The 24311-nt window shown below is 40.4% G+C and overlaps 1 protein-coding gene across 2 annotated transcripts in view; it reads left to right on the top strand.

The window, feature by feature from the left end:
- The window catches only part of LOC137274209 (uncharacterized), a 138574-nt gene that overhangs the window by 3068 nt on the left and 111195 nt on the right, over positions 1–24311 (top strand). Inside the window, exon 1 of one of the 2 annotated variants that reach the window (XM_067807269.1) lies at positions 19928–20108. The exons of the other annotated variant lie outside the window; for it this stretch is intronic. The gene's annotated coding sequence lies outside the window, so the exon portion shown is untranslated. Of the gene's footprint in view, positions 1–19927; positions 20109–24311 lie in introns of those variants that run through there. 2 annotated transcript variants of the gene reach the window in all.

Genomic DNA, 24311 nt, shown 5'->3' with positions numbered 1-24311 from the left:
TCCTAGCGTGAGTGTAAAAAACCCTGATGCTACACGTAGATTTCGGCGCTACACATGTCACCCACTCGTGTCCATCTTTGCCTGCCGGGACGTGTTAGTAATCTGCAACGTTACCAGGGGGTGAAGGGAATGCAGCTCCGCTCCGACCCCGGCAACATGTAACACAACGTTTACCTTTGACAACCACACGTGGGTCAGCTGTGTTGGGTCGTATACCATCAAATAACGGTCGACAAGCATACAGGTCGACATTCATCACGTAGATGAGTCCATGTCTGTCACGTACGGCGACGTTTTATTACCAGCCGTACGGGGGCTTTCCATGGGTAATTGCGTGATCGGATACTTTTTATTCTTAATTTCTTCTATTTCGGGAAGCATGCCGATTTCATTTGAATAGGTATTGCTTCGTGATGAATGTTTATAAAATTAATAAATTACGACTGGCAGTCATTCAAACTGTAGCCACGTGGTACACCGAGCACGGGCTAGCGAGTGGAGGGCTCGGGTGAAATGTTTAAGGTGTCATTTATTCTCATTTATCACCCTCCCATTTGTTGATTTATTGGTATCCAAGGGCCCTCCATAAAGTTGACCCCCGTCAGTCCACGGATAGATTTCTTGGAACATAGTCCCGGTTAACAAGGTTTCATTGTCCCTGGCCGTCATGAACACAATACGCTCTGCGCAGGAAGATGTGTGATTTTCTTTGATTTCCTCTTCTCTGAATCCACGTCTGTCTCTATGGTTGTCATTGAAGCAATGCCTGGCTTGTTCTTCAGTATCGAGACTATGTTTTCATGTTGTAGCAGCAGTTCTCCTCATATTCTGTGTATGTGTGTTATCACGTGTTTTAGAGAGTATCTGTAACAATGTCTACCTGATATCTGTAGTGATCTCATGCACGGGATCTCTTTTAATGGACCAAGGATTTTATATCCTCGGGTTGTATGTGGTGTTGTGTCGTGTGCGTACGTGCGTGCGTGCGTGCGTGTGTTTGTGTGTGCGTGCGTGCATGCGTGCGCACGCTTGTGTTGTCGGGAGAGAATAGGGTTATGCGTAAAAAATATAGGAGACATGTCTGTGATGTGTGTGTGCGTGAGCGTGCGTTTTTGGTGGGATGGGGTTGAGGTTGGGTGTTGAGGAGAAAGACAATTTGTAGGACCAGCAGACTAGTTCTGAATAATGGTGATGATGATGCTGATGATGAAGAAGATGACGATCATAGTGATGACGACGATGTTGCTGTTGAGATGGTGACTGGTTGAGATGCACATTTACATGAAACAATATTAAAACAGAGAAACACAAAGAACTCGATCCCCAGCCAGTACTACGTGGAATCAGATATCAACGAGGTCGTCCTTAGCAGTGATTCATCTCGTGCAAAGTAATTACACAATCCTATCATACGTTACATTGATCATGCATACCTCCGCATGCATGAGACGTAGCATATGTCTGCTCACAGGCGAACACAGGGGAGGTCAAACAGCACAAATTGTGCACGAAAGCTGAAGCATCTGCTGACAGCCCAAATACAAATAATATCAGAAATACTATCAACACCCCAGTTAATACACGTTCCACAGCAAGACATATGGAGATTCTTTGTTGGAGATTTATTTAGTATCCCGATATTTGTTCAGTGGAAACGAAATGACAGTGCTACTGCTGGGGATTGTGTGAAGCAACAGGTGTAAGATCATGCTGCATGTTGCTACCCACGTTATCAATAGGGTGTTTGTGCTTTTCTTCATGCAGGGAGGGGTGGCCCAGGGGCAACTGCTGAATGTACATAGATGCATAAGTAAATATAATTATGGTAGCAAAAGATCTGATAAACACCACTTTACGATTAGGGCGTTCTTCAGAGGGTCAGTGCACATGGTGTGTTTTTTGAAACACGAAGAGTATGGTTTAAAAAAGGTTTACCAATACAAACACGAAATACGTGCCCAGACGCATGGAGTGATTGATGGAGAAGAACTGAATCTGCTTGAATACCAATAACACACTGGCGACTGTCCACGGACAAATTCCGCACTTAACGTCTGATGCATGGTGGGGGAGCGTAGCGGGTGGGATAACCACTCTAGCGGGAGTTAACGGTATTCGTATACAAAATGTTGACTGAGTTCAGTAGACGTGCCATGAACGCTTAACAAACGCCGTGTTTTTTGCTTTAAACATTCCATAAACATGAAGTCAGACTCTGATAGGTTTCATTTTCCATATTCCCACATGTACCTGGATTTGAGATGTGAGGGGATAGAGGCTGCAGTGCTAGCCCTACGAAACCACCAGGAAGGCTTGCACAAATGTATGGGCAGTGCATCCATGATCGCAACAGTAAAGTAAGATAGTCTTAATAAGGAGACTTTGAAACAGGTGCCCCAAATTATTGACAATCGACGACCCTGTTCTGGACCCAATGTTTATTTCAAGAGTACAGGATCGATCTGAAACCTTCCTAGAGCTAAAACGGCAAAATTAAATTGTTGTAACATTTCGATTGCAAATCGTAACTTGGCTGCTCATTTCAAAACTCAACGCTATGTGGCGTCACTTACACATCCGAAAATCACAAATGAACGGCATGGTGTGCAAAACGTCGAAACTGGTGTAATCCTTACTCGCTGATGGCACGATGTGTGCATCAAAGTCTAAAGCCAGTGACTGTTGCTGAACTTGGCTAGGCGCAGTAAGAGGAGATCACCCATTCTGACGTCACCATTAGTACACTCATACTGTGTACTGTGTCTCGACGAATGAGTGAACGTTTAACAAATCATGGCGTTGTTGCCCACCACTAAATTAGAAATGTCAACCTTAAAATTTCTCGCCTCACCGTATGGTCCTTCAAATTCGTTGGCGATTACAATGGCACACAGTCACCAAGTGACGTGACCAAACAATGCACAGAAGATTTAGTCCGCCATGGCTGAGTGACAGATAAAGTCATTTTGACCAGTGTTTCGGTCATACTGATGGATCTGGTTGTGGGAGGGCAACCAGAAGAGGTGCAGGCCACTGATCATGTACAATTTTGGAGCACGGATTCAACGATTCTAACCCAAACTGATGCAAACTATGGACATAACGGTAACTGTGCTTTATAACACACCATCCTTTCTGTCTCCATGTTGATTGGACACTTATGTGAGGTCACACTGCATTAATATTGAGAACAATACGATATTGCATCAGAATTTATATTAATGCATCTTAATAACAGAAGGACTAATGTTTGTTTCTCGAGTGTATGTTAAGAGCGTTTGTCATGGTTCTTTTCATTGCCCAAAGGAACCAAAAGGTCGTTTTAATAGGTGACAACATTCGAACCCATAGTAAAGCTTTCAAAACGATCTTTTTAATCATAAGATGACATTTCCAAATTTGATCGGAAAGATGATTACCGATGGAAATCCAAATATATGTACCACATGTTACGTACTTGACTTTGCATGTGTTTGTGACCGGTGTCACACTTGTGCACACGATATATTCTCGCGTATATCTGGTGCCCCCTTCCTCCGTTAATACTGATTCATAGACGCCTGATACAGTCGTAACTATACAATGGACGTTGCTATTAGTAGAGATTCCTTACGGATTAAAATGCTTGATAGCTAATATGACGATATGTCTTAGTAGATAAGGTTTTGTCGCTTCGAATAACAGAAGCTGAGTTCGCTATATCCGTCTTCGATGTACAGGCGGTCAACAAACAAGGCTCTTAATGTAATCCCCATGATAAATTAAATGCTATTACTGTCATGAATACCAACAAACATGATATGAGCGCACCATTTAGGTTGTTTGATACACCATTACCTGAGCTATACACCATTACCTGAGCTATCATCTCTTTGCCTGCGTCTCACCATTCTACGTTGTGACAACAAAGGACAACACCTTGTTCTCCAGTCATAGACAGTCCTCGATCTAGGTGGCCAAGCCTTTCTTAAAACTCATTGCCTGGAAAATAATCAGTAAATTTTAGTCTAGTGTAAGCCCTTTACAAAGGTTGTGAGAACGTTACATGATGCTCTCCCACTGTTACTAGAAGGGGAAAATTTTGTCATCTCCCTTATCCCTGTAAGTTAACCTCCCTACGTTCAAACATCAAAGACATCCGCACCCCACAGTTATTCTCAAGTCACACAGAGTAACCTTGCCCCACGGGCAACGTCACCTCCTGGGGATATTTTAGCATATCGCTTTCCTTCGCTCTTTTTCAACACATTAGCAGTCAACCGTACACCTATCTGCAAAAAAGTGCTTTAATAGTCGTTAGCACATCACTGATGTACCTGGTCCGGCTTTAACTTTCTTGCCGTCTGTGATAAAGGTAAGCATTTGCTAGTATCGTGGCATCAATCTCCCAGTTTTCTTACCACCACTACATTGCTAACATGCCACATGCAGGTGTTACAGGATTGTTCATTGAAACCTAAGCCAGATCATACTATCAGTAGTCGGCTTTTTAATGCTTTTAGACGTGTTGTGCTTTATCAGATTTACTAAAAAGTTCTTTTAGTAGTAATATGTCCCTGGTGTCTTATAAATATTTCAGATGAAGATTTACGAGCTGGATTTTTTTCTATAACAATACCCTGGATTAGTATTAGGTGTTCAGCAGGGATATCTTCTGTGCCGTACGTAATTAATGTCGCTACCTAATTTTTCTAGATATATATGTGAATAGAAGTACAGTAAGATTCCTCCGTGTACAGAAATTGCATATTAAAGTTTTCTAACTGAACATACACCTGAACAATCGCTGTTAATGAGTGCAAAATGTTTAATATGATCTGCAAGTAAAAGAACGAAAATCAACGAAACCTGATACCTTACTGCAGGTGTTTAGACTATATCAACCAAGGATTTTACTGGAGCGTCATAACATACAATACAAGCAGGAAATGACATTATCGTGCCATACAAAATGTGTTTTCAGTTAAAGGTTCTGGGGTTATATGTCCTGAGATTTAATGCAATATACCCACACACCTGTCCGAGGAACACTTGACTCACCTTTAATTGCAAATCTATGTAACACTGATAAAAGCTAACAAATTATATTCTCCAGAATGCCAACATCATTGACAATAGAACCAGCAAACAAGAAGACGGTATATTACTGAATGTACATAAATACTATCTCTGCGTAACAAAATAGGAAAACAAAATGCCACAATATGTTTGCTCCAAGATCCATGGACTAATATTTTTTTTTATACTCATGTGGCAAACGTGTATCAAATATGAATGATTTCCACAGAAGGAATTATACAGAGTTATCATTCACAATCAATTATTTAGGAATAAACCTTTGCGTTATAATCAAGTAACTATTACTAGAGTATCTTTTCCAAAACATTAACTGGAAGATTTATTTCGCGTTTCGCTGCTTCCAAAAGATTAAGTATAAAATAATTGCACTCGTAATTTAGAGTCGCACTTCCAGTTTGATATTCCACTGTGCGGGGAGTCCATAAATTGCATTCTGTAACACTAGTGTAATACTAGTCACACGTCAGATATCTGTATACTATAGTTTGCTGACAGGTGTAATTATACCCCGACTGGCGTACAAAGTTCAAACCCACGTAGATAACTCATGGTATGAAAGAGACAGCTGTTTTGTAAACCGGATAGACGATCAAAGTATAGCCCTGCCTCGAGAGTTACCTCCTTTGACAGTAGGCAGCTGCACTGGTAGGCATTAGTGCCTACAATCGTCCTTGTTAGAATGAATAGAATACAATATTTTCGGACACTGCAATAAGCATTTTCTTCTGAAAAGGAGACAAAAAATATGTTCACATGTCTGTTTAATCATTAACCACGTCAAAGGAACATTTTTGTTTCCTAAAGCGCAATTTCTTCAGTATATCACAGAACGTACATTCTTGCAATTTGCTGTGTTAATGTTTACGCTGGTATGATACAGACAGGTAGCTGCTATGCATATTTACGTTCAAATGTTAACGATTAGTGGCGTTTTTTAACTTTACATATCCGCGGTCTTCGAACAAATATCTCTATATAGAAGATCTCATCAGTTTCCTCATCAACAGAGACATTCTGCTGAAGTTATCCGGGTCTGACTCGTCACCTTTGTTTACAGTACTGCATACCATGCGGTAGCTTTGTGAAACGGAGTATTTGACTTGAAGATCAAACTTGCTGTTCTCTAAGTCATTGTTCACAGTCCAGAAGATGGTCAATGTTTTATCCTTTCCTTTAGTGTCAACCTGTACGTTAACGTAAGTTTTGAAGTCTCCTTTAGTGTCAACCTGTACATTAACGTATTGAAGTCTCATTTAGTTTCAACCTGTACATTAAGTTATTGAAGTCAGGTGATCGTTTGTTTCAACAGAACGGTATAACAACTGGCAGGAAAGGATGTTTTTGATGGTGGTGATGACAGTGATGACGACCATCGTGATATTGAATTGATGGTGATAGTGATGTTAAAGATGATGACGGTGACGACGAGCACAATGGTTAAATTAATGGTGATGTTGATGAGGTGACGCTGATGACCAGCATCGTGATAATTACTTCATGTGATGCTGGCGGTGATGGTGACGGTGATGAGAAGCACCGATGTCGAATTGATGGCGATGGTGATGATAATGTAGAATTAATGTTTAATTATATCTGGTCGATGATGCATGTGGTATGTGGGTACCCAGCAGAAACAAAATTCCCCGAAAATACACATTGGCATTATGCAGATTGTGAAGTGACTGCAACGGATAAGCATCTTGTAACGATAAATAAAAATGGCAAGGCCACTTGATAGACGTAATATATCTTGAATCATAGCGAGGTTAGATCTATCTCACTCACTCACTCTAGACCTTTGACAAAATCCCTAATGTCTAAAGAATGCTGTTTAGACAAGTTTAGCTTCTACTCCCCGTTACGTAAATACTGTAATCCAAGTAATCTATTATGTGGTGAAGTGTTTGTTTGGCGGTTGAATACCCCGTCTGTTTCATATCACTATGAAGCTATTGTGTTAAAGGTGAAGTCACACCACTTGTGGAGACAAACAGCACATTTACAGAAATGTATGAAAATATATAAACGCTGAGTGCCAAAGATATATCATTAATATCGTTTCCATTATATGCCGTACAGATTTCGTTGGGCGTGAAAGGCTAAACTGTAGCGAAAATAGTAGAGATGAATCACTGAAACACAGAACATCAGATGTCGGCGAAAATGTCCAGCAATACATCCGAAAACAATGCCTAGCTCAGCTACATGCAATCGTTTGTTTTCATCCCTCCTTTCCAGCGGTCGTTACCTCTGACGTCGCGTGATTGACATACGTCGTAAATATATGTATATTTACGTAAGAGAGTTAAAAGAAGATCTTCACATTATGACATTGCGATATCGTTAGACGCAGTAAGAGTGAGCACGTCGGCATGCCACAAGGAAATGGAGATTATTTCAGGCTCCGTCAGTATTTGTGTATTTAACTGAAAAACATTATTGCCTTTGGAAAGGGGCACAGTGACTCTGACGATTGTTTCAAGAGGAGATGCACCTTTACACCTGCTCGTGTATGTGCCTACCTTGCGAATTTCACGTGCTTACCAGTCTTGCAGCTTGGCAAAAGCGGGCAAACTGTACACCTTGCCTGGCAGCTGAATGTCTGGTTTTGCCCACTTGCAGATGGTGACTCTTCGGGTCAAATGTTAGATAGCATTAACATGTGATTATTCTGATATAAACGCACAGAAAACGGTCAATTGTTGCTCTGTATTTGTTAACGCAGATGGTGCTATATCTAAAGTGTTTCTGCTTGATGCGCATTACTCTTCAATTTCCTCTAACGGGTGTATCAAACAACCTAAATGGTGCGCTCATATCATGTTTGTTGGTATTCATGACAGTAATAGCATTTAATTTATCACGTGGATTACATTAAGAGCCTTGCTTGTTGACCGCCTGTACGTCCCGCCAATAACTAAATTGTGATTGGTTGATCAAGTTGTATGTCTGCTGCTAGCATGCCAGTATATATCGAGGGGTTGTTATCCGTCTTTCAGTCATTGCTCTTCCTGCCCCAAAATCTTAATCAATTACAGTCTGTAATATAACTCACGTATACATTTCTTGATAGGGGATAGCATGGCGGTAAATTTAGAGACAGCTCGTTTATGATTGTTACATGGTATAAGGTGCAATATGTATCCCAGTATTCCGACCGTCAACATATTGTTGTCTGTACACAGTTAGACCACTTTTGTCAAGAGCTGATTGATGATAACTTTCAAAAACACCCGTTGATAATACTAACTTGAAACGGGGAAGTAGGGTAGCCTTGTGACTAAAGCGTTCGCTCGTCACGCCGAAGACCGGGGTTCGGATCCCCAAATGGATACCATGTGTGAGTCCATTTCTGGTGTACCCCGCAGAAATGTTGCTGGAATATTGCTGAAAGCAGCATGAAACCAAACTCAGTCAGTTAACTTGAAGCCATCATGTAACAATATGGCCAATGACAGTGAGTGCCACTGACATTCGTATGGGTATTATGTCGCCTGCATGTCTGCAAGTCGCAAAACTGAATCCGACCGAATTTGGTCGACTGTCCATCATTATTGCACATGGTATCAGCCACCGGTTTGTCTAACCCATAAGTCTTCCGTGAAATAAGAAGACTATTACTGGCTGTTATATAACTACTGTTTTGAAGGTTAATTTCCTTTCAGAAAGAAAGCAAATTTAATGCGCTCATTGGTAATATGGGGTTTATTGAATAGCACAGTCTTACGTATATGCAATTGCGCAATGGTGAAATATCTCATCTCACGATCAAGAGGGACAAACTTGACGGATGTTCTGTAGAAAGAGGGCTAAACATCAACATCTAGTACAACACTTTTGAAGGATGACACAACGTTACCATTACGTACGTGGCGAACAGCGTATGAAGATGCATTTTTCAGGCAAAGCGAGCGAGAAGACGTGCTCTGTTTCATAAGGACAACAGACCAATGTACAGTTCAGTTAATGCCATTTCTATAGTCCGACATTTTCTTGTTCCTGTGTCCAAACAGGAAGGAAAGAACCGTTTCTTCTGGTGCCATGTTACCTTCTGAGATCGTTTTGAACAAGCAAGAGAGGTGCCTTTGCGAAACTGGGACAAAATCAGCTCAGCATCCTTGTAAAATGTTTATCACTGCGGAAGGGGATACGTTTAAATACGTACATACAGACACCAATTACACACTGCCTGAATCCATCCGCAATTTCTATGATATTGGTCCCAAACCTACAATAATACCCTGGCATACTGGAATGCATTCCAAGCACGTTTGCATAATTGCAGCATGTTGTGAACTAACGTAACATAAAGCTGTACTAGAAATAACTGTTGACCAAACAAGAAGTTGACTTTCAGGAAATACACAATGACAGTTACTGGCGACGCAAGGATTTCCTATCGCATCATCGGCGGTTCATCTCAAATACTCTCTACAAAACGGTTATTAGTCGGCAGGGTTGAAGCCCGTGGATACACACTGGCGGATCTAGAGGGTGTGTGTGTTACAGGGGGTTCCTTACTTTGGGGTAAAGAATCGTCCAAGACCTGGGAGAACATGGATGGCAAATTCCCTTTTTGACGTCCAGTTCCAGTTCGTTTAGGAAGACGCAACGTTTTTACCCCTGCTGAAGACCTGCACAGGAAACTGCAAGGTGCTTGTCTTAGGCAACGGTGTCTAATCACACGTCCTTCTTCACTGCAGAAACGCCTAGCGTGTTGCAGAATCCGGGAATATCAGATGTTGAGAACATTACAGTACAGCTCATTTGTCAGATGAAAGTTACTAAATTCTACAGACAGTTTAACTATTTGGTAGTAGCCCAGGAACGAAGTGAAATTGCATTACTACAACTTGGATCTTATAATAGTCCTTGGAACCACCAATAGTCAACATTGTCAAGAGAATATACCACTGTCGTGCCACAATTCGTGTTTGGAAAACGTTCGTAAATGACAATACTATACCTCGCTATCATCGAGCCGCTATCATTCGAACGGCGTCGATTCTTTACCAATGCTGATATGAACTCCGAACTACAGATACTCCTGTAGGCACTGATGCAGGCACTTCATGGGGAACATCTATATGTAGATGCTATTCCTGCGATGGCTTTACCAAGGCACATACACAACCATGCACTTCGTACTTCTATAAACATGTGGATGTTGCTTGATTAATGTCCATGTGTATACATTATTGTGATATCTCCTGATGAAGTCTTTCTATGATGGTCACAACTTATCATTCAACTCCTGTAACTCAAACGACGCTCTGATCGTGCGTATGCTATTTTCGATCATAGATTGTACAATCTCTTAACAACATGTAGATCATGGAGTATGTACACCTGACCACAGTATCGAAATGATACCAGATGTTCTGCCCTGAACACTTAACTGACTCTTATTAGGAGCACTCGTAGATACGCCGCTATTTAAACACGGCGTTGATATCTGCAAGAAATGGTGGTATAGGAGGAACACTTGAAAAATAATTTGATGAGATACTGGTTGGATGTTTACAACCTGTCGTCTTACTGTGCCAATGCCAGTGATGTTCAAACCGTACAGGGAAGTGTGGTGTTGGACTGTGCGATATGATCTGATGGATTTATTGGTTGGTTTGTTAACGCCGCACTCAACTGTGTTCCAGCTATATGGCGGCGGTCTGTAAATAATCGAGTCTGGACCTGACAACACAACGATCAACAACATGAGCATCGATCTGCGCAAGTGGGTTTGCTTAGATGAGATGAGGTCTTTAGAGGATACCTTGTTGAACTACTTAACCAATTACCTGCACCAATCCTCATCGTAGAGGCCATTACACAGTTCGGTAGTTAGTGGGGTGATTTTGGTCATTGTTTTTCCTGACAACATGGCCATGGGTTATTGCGCATAGTACAAAAGAATGGACTGTCAGGCCCATACTCAAATATTAAATATTTACAGATCGACGTCACGTATATCCAACTGGAACATAAGAGTGTGTGCCGTTCACAAACAAACTAGGACAGAAATATTACACTGTACAAAAGCTATCATATTCACGATATCTTAATATGTGCATATACATGGCTTTACAGGATTAGATCGTGTGAAGAACGGTTTGTGCTAAATGACACACAAAAGCATTGTCTAACTGCCTCCTCCCAACGGTTGTTACCTCTTACATCATGTGATTGACACGTAAATATATGTGTATGTAAGAGGGTGAAAAGAAGGTCTTCAGATAATGGCATTACGATATCTTTAGTCGCGGCAAGAGGTAGCACATGGTATGTCACCAGGAGGTTGTTTCAAGCTCCGTCAGTATTTGTGTATTTAACTGGAAACGATATTGCAATAGGGACACAGTGACCCTGACGATTGTTTCAAGAGGTGATGCAATTTACACCTGCTCATATATTTGCTTACCTTGCAAAATTCACGGGCGTTAGCCTTACAGTTCGACAAGAGCAGGGGTAACAAAACACCTAGCTTTGCAGGTGAATCTCTGGTAGAGATTGGCTCCTCGCGTCACGTGACACACTGCACGCCGTCCAGTGTGTACGTGACAATTCTGAGGGGACATGAGCACACATAAAACGACAAAACATTGCTCCACATTTGATCCTGGCACTGGGGTCACATCAAATGTGTTTTCAGTTTTCAGTTTTCAGTTATATACTCTTCAAAATAAGTACAGAAAGTTCATTTTAACTTACGTTTGAAACAATTGGGAGATATAACGGAGTCAACCAATGTTGATGCAAGAATTAATGTCTTAAGAGCACATCACCACTTGTACTTCCTCATGACCACAGTTGTTTTCGCCCAGACTCTGTGATACGCCTGAGAAAGTTCAGCAGCACTTGTCGGCCTTGGTCGCACATCATCGAGCCACCTCTGAATCTCGTCCCACCAGTGTTCTGTCGGGTTTAAGTCTGGACTGAGAGCAGGCCATTGAAGAGTTTGTATGCCGTGTTGACGGAAAGTCTCTAGTTGCTCTGGCAGCTTGGGCACGCGCATTGTCCTGCTGGAAGACGTGGTTTCCATGGTGAACAAGAAATGACAAGACGAAAGTTCTGGACGCTTCATCAATGTAGCGGGCAGATGTTACACCATTTCCTCTACCAGGGCCAATATTATTTTCGAGCAATTCAATCATTATGCTCTTTGTCAGGCCTGCTGTATATAATATTATGATGTTGATTGGGATGCCAGGGAATTCTCAGGTCTCGAATATCTCCCAAACAGATTTCATTGGGTTTAAAAGACAATATAGGATTGATCACACAATGACACGGGTGTTCACGAAAATATCTAGCAATGCACACAAAAACAATGTCTGGTTCAGCTACATGCAATCGACTGTTTTCCTCTTTCCTTTCCTATGCTTGTTAGCTCTAACGTCCTGTGATTGACGTACGTCATACATACTTGGATATAAAGACGGCATTCCTATAATGACATTACGATACATCGTACTGGAGCACACTGTATTGGTTTTTTTCAAGATCAAATGAAGAGTATTTCAGGCTCCGTCAATATAACTGTGTTCAACTAAGAAACATTATTGCAACTGGAAACGGGCACAGTGACTCTGGCGATTGTTTCATTTTCATCCTTTTCCAGATTCACGTCCATGCCGTAAAATTAACACGTTATTATTTTGATAAAAGCTTACAGGAAACAATCAGTTCCAAGTCAATATCTGATACTACCATTTGTGTCATAACAAATGTGTTCTCATCTTCAAATGTTCTACAAATTGAATCACAATCGTTATATTTAACAAACATCAGAAATAAGACTCAAATGTTATGCATAACATTTATTACCTCCATGTGTTTTTTCCGGCCCCGATAACGTACTGGAATGGGATGAACAGGTAATATGTCTGCCGAATGCGTGTCATCATAATGTCAGAGATATATGGATGAGATATGCGTTTGATGTTTACAGTTTGCCTTCTTCGTTTTAACAATGCAAATGTGTCTCAGATTGGGTATCATGCGTTGCGGTGCAGTGCTATTCGTGGTATGTTGGTGCTAGGTGTTGTATGGTCCGGTGTTTGTTTGGTGGATGGTAACGTCATCTATTTTATGTCAGTTTAAAGTTGTGAGAGGTGTTAAAGCTGCACTTCACGTTGAAGATTCTGACTTACCATGGAACCGCATGAACATATTGCAGCGGCCAAGGGTGTTCACACATTTGATCACTGGATCGTTTGGACTTCAGTTACAGCCTGCCATCATGGCACACCATACAATTAAGGGGGACGTTTTGAGGTGCACGTTGAGTGTCCTAAGGGATGCAGATTGTTATTGATGGTATTTGTGCGGTTAAATGGGACCTCTGCACATCATATGAACTGTCAGGCTGTCTTTACATCCAAGTAACCTTGTGTCATCTACACTTACTCATAGATTCACAGAGATAGATAGAAAATGAACCGTTGAAACTAGGGACTTCTCTATTCGATATAGATGAACCTTATTCTAAAATCCATTAACACACACACACACACACGCACGCACACGCACACACGCACGCACACACACACACACTTTGAAGCCGACCACCACATGTTATATTCGGGAAAAGGTGTATGTATTCGTCTTTTTGTTTGAACGTACCAAACGAAAATACATATTCACGTTGACGTCTTATACGCATCATTTGATGCCAAAGATGAATGTTAGCATTGAGTTGATAATCACAAGTGGCGTATTTGATACGAGCAATGTTTTGGGTGTAAGGTTTGCAGTGGTCCTTTGTGTCCTTGTACAGTTTTGATAATGTTTGCAATTACTTTTTTTCAAATTCATGTTCAGTTGTCGAGTGTATACTTTCTTTTGCCTAGGAGAGTAGCGTGACGGTGATTCTTTTCTTTCTTAATCAAGAAGTCAAAGATTCTTATTGACATATAACACCCTATTTCAAGCTACAATCTTGCCCAGTATGCGATTTAAGGGTTCTGGTCAAGCTACCTGTGCTGTGTACCCCGAAAGGAAGTACTCTCAGGATTATATTTACCCTTAAAAGCGGATTATGGTTTTAAAATGATATTACACCGTTTTTCATTATATCCATCCAGCCTGGCATGCCTCTGTCATGGGGATGGGTTAACAGCTGCCTAGTCCCTGTAATATCCACCCGCCTTTACGTACCCGGCTTGATGGACATCTTAATCCTTCCAATAAGCCCTTGTCAAGCCTGGGCCTCATCTAAACGCCTTGAATGCTTTGGATCGAAACTGTTGATTATTAACAGGGGTTGACAGTCCCATATTCTCAACACAGCACGTGTGAATTGGCAGCAATCTGTCTATAGTATGAGACACAGACTAATGCGTTTTCCAGACGGGGCTAGGCAGGGTGACTACTTTTGACCCCTTCACTTCATTGTCAAGCCAGTGACGATCTGTGGCTTACTTGACTCTTTATTCTACTCTTATATTTTTATCATTTTAAGAAAAGGGCTTTGTGTATCCTGCCTCTATGTTAAGTTATTTGATACTTTAGAACTTTGGGTGCCGAGATTATTGTCTGTACACGTTTAAATGGGTGGTGATATAATATCTTATTTAATTGACATATTTGCGTTCCTCCCAAAAGGGCTTGTTTAGAGTTTTGGAACTGCATATACTTAGAGGACTTTGTAACTTGAACGAGATGAATACAGGATTTTAGTGTTTAAACGTAGTACTGCCATTTAAGTCACCTTTCCGCTAGCACGTACCTGCAGCTGGTACCATTGCTATTTGAAAGTGAGTCATAATAGTTGGTAAAGTCCACTCCGTACTATAATATTTAATATACACCCCTCAGGGAAGTCAGGCATCCACTTATGCATATCCTGAATTTTCACGTACCATTTTGAAAAGTCATCTCTGTCAAATGATAAAGGTTTTCTATTTCCATATGCGAATGCAATATTACAACTCTGTATCCTTGAATAATTAGTACAATTGAGAGACAATTATAAGAAACATTTATCGACGTCTTGATCACTGATCAACTCACATTAAGTAGGGTGACATGCACCAAACAAGTCTCTCGGGACAAACGTTGGCCGCTGAAGACCAATTCAAACCCGGGTCTCGATAGCAACAAGCAGTTACAGATAGCTAGCCTGCAACAGCTGTTACCTTCATTATTACACATCTAAAATCATCACCACCAATACAACTGGTATTTTACAATGCAATTTGTTGGTGTGGCCTTGTCATACTTACTACAACAGTAACTCCTGTGAATACACCATACCACTCAGAGGTGTTCAAATGCATCATCAGTAGTTCCTGTCTCTGGAACTGATATTCACTGGAAGAAATAATCTTTCTTAAATGTTTTCGCTCCAGACCATAACATTTTTACAGATTCTTTAAAAAATAGTAAATTCAATTTGATGTGAAAATCGAGTTTTTCTCCCGATAAAACTGCGTTTTATCGAGCATATAACGTGTGATGTGAACAAATAAAACTCAACAGAAACTGATCTTCTAACATTTGTGTTTTTTTCTCTTAAAAGCTATTTCAGGCAAGTAAAGTTTAGTCTGTTTTCAAAACGTGTATCGTCATTTTCGAAACAACATTTTACAGTTCCTCAATGCATGGGGTAATGCATTTTCCATCTCATTCTTCTTGCTCTGACATACGCTTTACAGACTTCATGTACTCAAGTAAATACTCCAATGATAAGCGTAGTATGCATACATCGCATCTCTATTTTCACGACTGCATTAAATGACAAGGAGAGAGCTATCGTCCCTGTTGGACTCCTTGCTTCATTCGTCTTAAATTAAAGAAGTGTGTTTCTGCGCAGCGAGCCTGAGTTTGTATTAAATGCTGATTTTGTCTTCATCACGATCGCTGGCTCCATTAATATCGATGATACACTGTGCAGACCCTGCTTAAATCTAAATGTCCGACATTTATTTCTTGGGAATCATTTGTTTTTGTTTTGTTTTTAAATGTGTCAATGATTTTTAATTTTTAAATGGTATATATAGCGCTTGAATTAGACAATCCTGTGATTGCCATTATGAGCATCGGCCAAAGGAATTGGAATATGATGACATGTATTATGAAGAAAACTGGCAAGATTAACTGATCCTCCTTCGACATGTACGGAATGCAGAACTGATGCGTTTGTGGCAGGCACTGGACTGTATGCTGGTTTCAGTCACATATATGATGAGAAAATCAACACGCCGTCGGTTACGATGGGAATGAAGTTACTGGAACCTTAATACCCCTTTTCATCTGAAATCGCGGATGACCCCTATAATAGATCTAATGTCTTTATTAAATACTTGACAACTTAAATATTTTAAGAAACCGATTCGTCAGATTCTTTAACCGTTCTATTTGATATCTCTTATTAAAGAAACGTATAGTTTTAGACCTTTAAAACCCGCAATAAAGGAAGCCAGCTTTAACAAATTTCATCAGTCAGTTTTTGCAATTTAAGCATCACCAGAACGCTATTGGGCCTGTTACCGCCATTGCGTCACCGCGACTGTGAGGTGGTCCTCGTCCGTCTCAAAGTAATTGATATGGTTTTCTTGGTGTTGTTAGTACAGTATTTGATAAGCACCCCTTTACATCCATCACTGTCGCCGATCCGACACTTCCGCCTGTTAAGAACAAATTTAGTTTTTACCTTTCAACCGTTACACTCACAGGTCGCGAACAAATGTAAAAAAAAGTCCCAACTAGGCAAAACTATCCTTTGCAGTTTCCGAAAGGCTCTGTATCTAGGTTTGTCCGTGACTGTGTTTTTCAATCAATAATGTCACACGGTAAGGTTTCCTTTGAAAGTCTGCCTTTTAGCACGTAGAAGTTGACATTCATTTAAGTCCACGTTGAAATAACAAGGGTTGGAGTTTAATAGTGTCGAGGACAAGACGTCGTTTTGCAAAAATTATGAGATAAAAAAAACCACTTGGTATCTGAGCAACCAACGCCCAAACGCCCAAGAAAATACGCTTTAACGTTGTGTTACCATGGTGATGGATTAATTAAAGATCATGCGACTGCTTATCACAAACTCTTGACACATGACCATGCCTGCACCTGTATTATATTCAAATTACGTGTATAAAAGGGAGACAGAACATTTCCACTATCGTAATCTAAGCAAAAGCTAATATTGTGTGATGCAGATTTTATTCGTTTTACATTGATTAAGAAATATCATTACACAGAAACACCACAACATGTACGAATACTAACCTGGGGCCCGTTTCACAAAACTCTCGTAAGCTTAAGATCCCGTGACTTATCTCTTAGCATTTGCACCTCTCATACTGTAATATAGGAGTTGCAAATGCAACGAGAAACGTTACGTGATCCTAGGCTTTCGAGAGTTTTGTGAAACCGTTCCCTGGGCCTTAAGTGTGGCGAGGTAACGACTTAAGTACCAGACCACCCCAGGCCTCCTAACGTTAAACCATCAACGTGACGCTGTTTCAGCGCAGGAGAAAACTATATTGAATTAGCCGTATGATAGTGGTTTTCGTCCTTTTTATGCATTATGTCAAGGAAGAATACGTCATCAAGCGACGACTATGCAGGTGGCTGCAAAAACGTTTCGGACGGGCATCTCATGACTGCCAGATGTAAATCAAGAAATGTTTCCTGAAGGAATAGTACATTATTTACAAGGTATCTGTTGTCTGGCTCAAAACGAATCGGAAGTTCAGAAGTGACTACTTCTTTCTCATTCGGTGACGTTATTACGATTACTTAGATCACGACATGTCAGTTTGATTTGGGAGGATCCAGGTGACACAGAGCTCCAACAATTTACTGAAATTAGACAGGCGTTCATATGAGAGGATCGCGATAACAATCACGCTGCGCGAATAAGTAACTAAAACACCCAAGTACGCTGGGAAGACAGACTGCGTGAGAAGACATTAGGGGTAAACCTTGACATGTTGCAAATTCGTTAAGAATTGAGAGGGTTTAATTATCATGATGTTATATCATTGTAACGTATACGATCCTGGGCACTAGGATAGTCTCTTTTCTGGTAGAATATGCTGCTTTGTAATATACCTAAATACATTTCAGTTAAAAGCGATATTACACATTTCGTTCACCAAACATAACCTACAATATCATCTGGTAATATAACTGGGCAATTTCCCAGTTAACAATACAGCTTTGTCACAGTCTTATATGCTTTCGTTGTTTCAACATTGTTCTATGGACTCAATGGTATGGCCTGACGTTGGCACACGTCATTTTTACGACGCCACGACTTTGATTATTTTACGTTGTTTTAACGCTCTATTTAGCGTTAATAGTAGAATAGTTTTTCCAGTAGTGAACAGTAAATAAGACACAAAGGTCGCGTGTACATGAATAGTGAAGAAAAGTGTTACAGAAAACTCTATCGTGAAACGTTTTTATAACGTAGTCAGGAGCCCAAAGCATAACGTTTCTTCAACGTAAAGTTATTACGTTGCGACATAACGTTTTAAAATGACGGAATACTGACGTTGTGTCATGACGTTCCAGCAACGTTGTGAAAACGCTGTGTGTTATCAGGGTTAGTATCCAGATATCGTTGCACATCGCGTTTTTCTCCATGAGCCAAAATGCACGTACAACATGCTACGAACACCTGAAATAACAATCGCAAATTTATCAGTGAAGCCAGCACAGGCTAGTGTGAACGAACCATTGCACCGTTCAGTTCTACATACGCCGCTTTACGAAGACTTTTACTGGATTCCCACCACGGGAGATCATTCAAGCACCGATCTGCAAATATGCTCAGGACGTATTAATGTCCCGCCAGTCATGGTTAAATACCTACAGTTGCAACCTGCGAATAAGCTAATCCACAAATACCTAAAATGGTAATAAAGATTCCTAAGCCCAAACATTGTGTTGTGTGTTCTGCAGTGTGAATGAATGCTCCAAGACGCCTCACTGTTTAAAGGTTTAAGATCGCTGCAAAATTGTTCTTGGTTCAAACCCTTATTTCATGTCTACATAAATACAGACGTTATATAGATACATTTAGGAACACAGAAGTATGTTTTATTTAACTCTTAAAACCCTTCTAAGCACATACTTGAATTGACCAACAATCGCGAATGCATATTTCTGTAAATTGTCAAAGCTCACATGGCGGTATCACCCTGTTTCTTTGTGACATCATAATGGAAACTGCAGATGTTGACTGTATCTTTCTCATACAGGACTGGTGTAATGTTCTTTCGTGGTGACAGTTTTATTATGCACACTGCATTGCTCTACTCAAGATAAATGTCTGCGATGGAAAATCGGTAGTTTCTGTTATTAGTAACGCGGTATTAAACATAATTCAAATGGTAATTTCTTTAAAAACACTTTGGATAATCTGGTATTATATCTTTAACATTTGAAAGACTTGACACTACTGAAGTACTTCTCAGACGTGGAGTGTTACAAAATAGTAAATAGGCAGTGTGGCACCAGCACACAAATAAAAACGTTAAAAATAATTATGTTATTTCAGGGCATGAAAACATTATTTAGAACTCTTATACCTTTAACTTGCAATTCAAAATTGTAAAGGCATGTCCGTTTTAAAAATCCACACGCACCTGGAATTGTCAGCTTATCTTGAATAGCCAAAACGTTTTGAAAAAAACGTATAAATCAAATAAAATGCAATTTTAAAAAATTAATTAATTTTGTATTTAAAAAATCCAAAAGAAGTAAATAAGCCCACTTGTAATAACAATTCATGTTCGTTTTATTTCACCCTTCTAAAATCTAATCAATTTGTACGTGAGTGTTACGTGCAGTTCGACAACTAGCCAACGTTAAAGTCATCTGTAACGTTTTTTAACTCTCCAAACAAGTCACGCCAGTGTGAGAGCTGAGTGTGAACAGTCGTGCCGACTGTCCGCTGCGAACATAGCCAGTGCAAACAACGTGGACACTGGACATTGTCCACCATCCACATACATTGCCTCTCTCGTGACCTCTACCAGCCATGTCACGTGGAAAGGAGAATATGGTAGCTGAATTTTAAGGTAGGCCGAATGACCTAACGCATTACATACATACACACACACACACACACACACACACACACACACACACACACACACACACACACACACACACACACACACACACACACACACACACACACACACACACACATACATACATACATACATACATACATACATACATACATACATACATACATACATACATACATACATACATACATACATACATACATACATACATACATACATACATACATACATACATACATACATTTACATCAACGATTCTTATAATATGAAAGGTTAATATTTTGCCCACGACCATTGTGAATTGCCAGTGTGATACTTCACGGTTGCGGGAGTGATTATATTTCCATTTATCTTTGTGCATATGTGTGCATGGAAATGTACGATTTTATAAAAAAAAATTGACTGAGTGTGTTTTACAATATGACAAATATTAGACGTAGGTTACCAAGCTGTGAATATTCTGAAGTTCTTGGCACTGAAAACTCCAACGGTTGGCAATTATGTCGTATTTCTAACTAATTTAGTAAGATATCACGAATGCGCGTGGCCAAACCTTAAAACGCGTCGATATGTAATGTCGTGAGTTTGGGTTTCTTGTGTCTTCATATGCTGGTGGTTTGAACCAGACAGTTGCTCAGACGTATAGTGATTTCTAGTTTGTCAGCGTTTAGCCCCCCATGCTGGGTTCTGCACCGTATTAAGAACATCTACGAGCCTCTGCACTACACTGCTACTTTCCGAGTATCAGTATCCCAGCATCATGTGTGTGGGATGACTTGACAATTTCACGATGTGTGACACAGCTGACTGCATGGCCGCACCCCAATACGCTGATCGCTTCTACTATTGAAAAGCTCCCTTGGCACAGACTACCTATTTGATGCTCCAGTGTTTAATGTCTCGTTCGGTCCAGAGTGCGTTAATCGCTGCCTCTATTTGTAATAGCTCATTTGGCCCAGACAGTGTTGATAGCTGCTAGTGTTCAGTATCTCGTTTGGGCCAGACTGTAGAGATCGCTACTCCTGTTGAATATCGCGCTTGGTCCAGACTACGTTAATAGCAGCTCCTCTTTGTAATAGCTCGTTTGGCCCAGACAGCTTGCTAGTATTTAGTTTCACGTTTGGGCCAGACAGTGATGATAGCTGCTCCTCTTTATAATAGCTCGTTTGGTCCAGACAACGCTGAGAGCTGCTAGTATTTAGTTTCTCGTTTGGTCCAGACAGCGATGATAGCTGCTCCTCTTTGAAATAGCTCGTTTGGTCCAGACAACGCTGAGAGCTGCTAGTATTTAGTTTCTCGTTTGGGCCAGATAGCGATGATAGCTGCTCCTCTTTGTAATAGCTCGTTTGGTCCAGACAACGCTGAGAGCTGCTAGTATTTAGTTTCTCGTCTGGGCCAGACAGCGATGATAGTTGCTTCTCTTTGAAACAGCTCGTTTGGTCCAGACAACGCTGAGAGCTGCTAGTATTTAGTTTCACGTTTGGGCCAGACTGTGGAGATCGCTGTTCCTATTAAATATCGCGTTTGGTCCAGACTTCCTTCATCGCTGTTCCTGCGTGTATTTGTAATACCCCGTTTGGCCCAGGTTACGTTCATCGCTGCTGCTTTGTGTGTTGTTAAACGTCGCATCCAGCAATGTTCCTGCTACATGACGTGGGTCAGTAAATTGTCTGGTCCAGAATTATCGAGTCTGGACCAGACAATCCAATGATATGGGATATGATGACATGCATCAAACAAAATAGACCATCCGATCCCATTAGTAGCCTCATGTGACAATCATGGCTATTTAAGACCATGAAATATTTCGAAAATTTGAATTTGAAATTCCAACAGAAGGAGACACCGAACAGTTGCCTTCGTTCATCACAGCATTAAATGTTGCATCGTGGCATTTTCGTTCACGGTCCTTTCTGGTCACGGGTCACTGGCCCTAAACTGATCTCCAAAACAAAAGATTTCACAAGACAAAGCAAACAAATATTGCTCATGCAAGAGATGTGTATTCCCGAGAATGTTGTTTCAACGTATTATTAACCAAATAACATTTCATCAGAGCAGATGAACTGTGACACATGGGTATATGGGATTCAAAGTTATACTACTGCTTTCTACATACCTGTCATACAAAGGTATTTGAGGTACTACAACGTCTCTAAACAACACACCAATAATAAGTGTTGCCGCTCTGTGTCTCGGTTCACGCTGCAACATGTCGGCCTGTCGACGTCAAACTTCTGATGACGTCAGCAGAAATTCTTTGACATTCGTCTGGAAGAACCTGGCTGGTGATATCGAGCGCCGTATAAATACTCGTCTACCAGAGTCATCTCGTAAATCGGTCTGTGTGGGATTATCTCAGGAGAACATGACAACGCAGGAATATTCATGTTGTACAGGTGGTCTTGAGTTGTTATTTCAGTATGGGGTCTAGCGTTGTCGCATGTCAGACAATATCACGTGGCTGTTCTACAGAAATGACGGCAATGTTATTAATATAAAATATATGAAATAGGTTAGTAGAGTGTCCGCACATTATCGGTTCCACGTTCATATTATCTCGCCTCAGTCGCAACATCTACATACGTATGCATGTGATGACGGCGTCTGTTGTCGGCGTGTATGTATGTATGTATGTATGTATGTATGTATGTATGTATGTATGTATGTCTGTATGTATGTATGTATGTCTGTATGTGTGTATGTGTGTATGTGTGTATGTGTGTATGTGTGTGTATGTATGTCAGTGCGTACGTGCGTTCACGCGCACGTTTGTGACCGAGTTTCGTTGTAAAAGTACTTGACTTTATTTTGTAGACTGTTTAAATATTAGCACTTCTAAGTTGAATATTCCATTTCGTACACGATGTTTACCCTGGCATTTTGTGTTGTTGCATTATTCATATATTGAAGTATCATCATCATCATCATCATCATCATCATCATCATCATCATCATCATCACCTTCATTTGTTATAGATGTATCAAGCGTTAAAGCGTTCTCTCGACCCGGGCTCTATTGCTCATAGGACAGAGCCCATTTCTGGGCTGTTGCCGAACCAAGTACTTAATACTAGTAATCAGTAATTGGGCAATTGTTTAACAAACCCCATAATTAAAGGTTCCTATCTGTTTTTAAAACACCATGTCAAGTTTACAACTTCTCGTGCTTATATTTGAGATTCAGCGAGCGATTCTAATGAATTTTTACTTTGCACAAGGCAGTTTGAGAAAAACAGTCAGCCACATTCGACCCATATATCATAGTGTACATATTATCGTCATGTTCCTTATTCTACCAAAGCGGATCAGTAATGGTAGTTACACGGGATAGGTCCCCAGGTGAGTGGACACTCTGGGCAGTTTGTAGTACAAGGTCGATGCGATGAGAAGCCACTTTACGAATGTAATCTTAGGCCATAAATGTCATAATCATCGTACGTTTAAAGTAACACGGCATAACTCCATTTTACAAAGAGTTGAATATCAGACTTTGTGGCTGTTAACATAATAACAATCGCTATTCGAGGATACGTTGTTCATATGAACTACTGGCATGATTATATTTAGGTTAGGTCACGTTACGTTACGTTACGTTACTATACGTAAAGTTACGTTAGGTTAAGGTTGGTGCGGATGCTTTGAAACTTCTAAACAGAGGAACAGCTAGTATATTAAATTTGGATATCACTTTCAGTAGAGTGGCCCTGTTATATTAGATTAGAATAGAAAGAACTCTAGGACTATGTATTTCCTCATTTCAAAGAGACAAGTATTGGGGCATGTAACAGTAAATGTTAACTATACTTTTTTCTTGATAGATTTCAGTTTCTCACATTTCAGATTTCTGTGTAAACTTCATAAAAGGACAACTTTAAACCGTTCATATGAGGTGCTTTTTAGATCGCCTCTCCTTAACAAAGACTTAAGAACAAACTCTTACGCTGTACTCAGCGCTTGAGTGTGCAATTTGTATTAGCGGTTGTTTTTTAAGACCGATTTTTATACAGATCGTGTGATAGGTAGAGGCTGCATAAACAGTCTAACAACTCAGTTCATATTTGAAATGTTTAAGATTATATTCTTCTAGAACGTTGTAGGACTACCCAACTTTGTATAAACGTATGTGTCATAGTATGCAGACACGCCTAAACTCTAGGCTTAATATACACACTATGAGTCAGATGT

This window comes from Haliotis asinina, chromosome 2 (genome assembly GCF_037392515.1).
Source record: "Haliotis asinina isolate JCU_RB_2024 chromosome 2, JCU_Hal_asi_v2, whole genome shotgun sequence".
Taxonomy (NCBI): domain Eukaryota; kingdom Metazoa; phylum Mollusca; class Gastropoda; order Lepetellida; family Haliotidae; genus Haliotis; species Haliotis asinina.
Note: the sequence above shows the minus strand (reverse complement) of the source record. Positions and strands in the feature narration are given on the sequence as shown.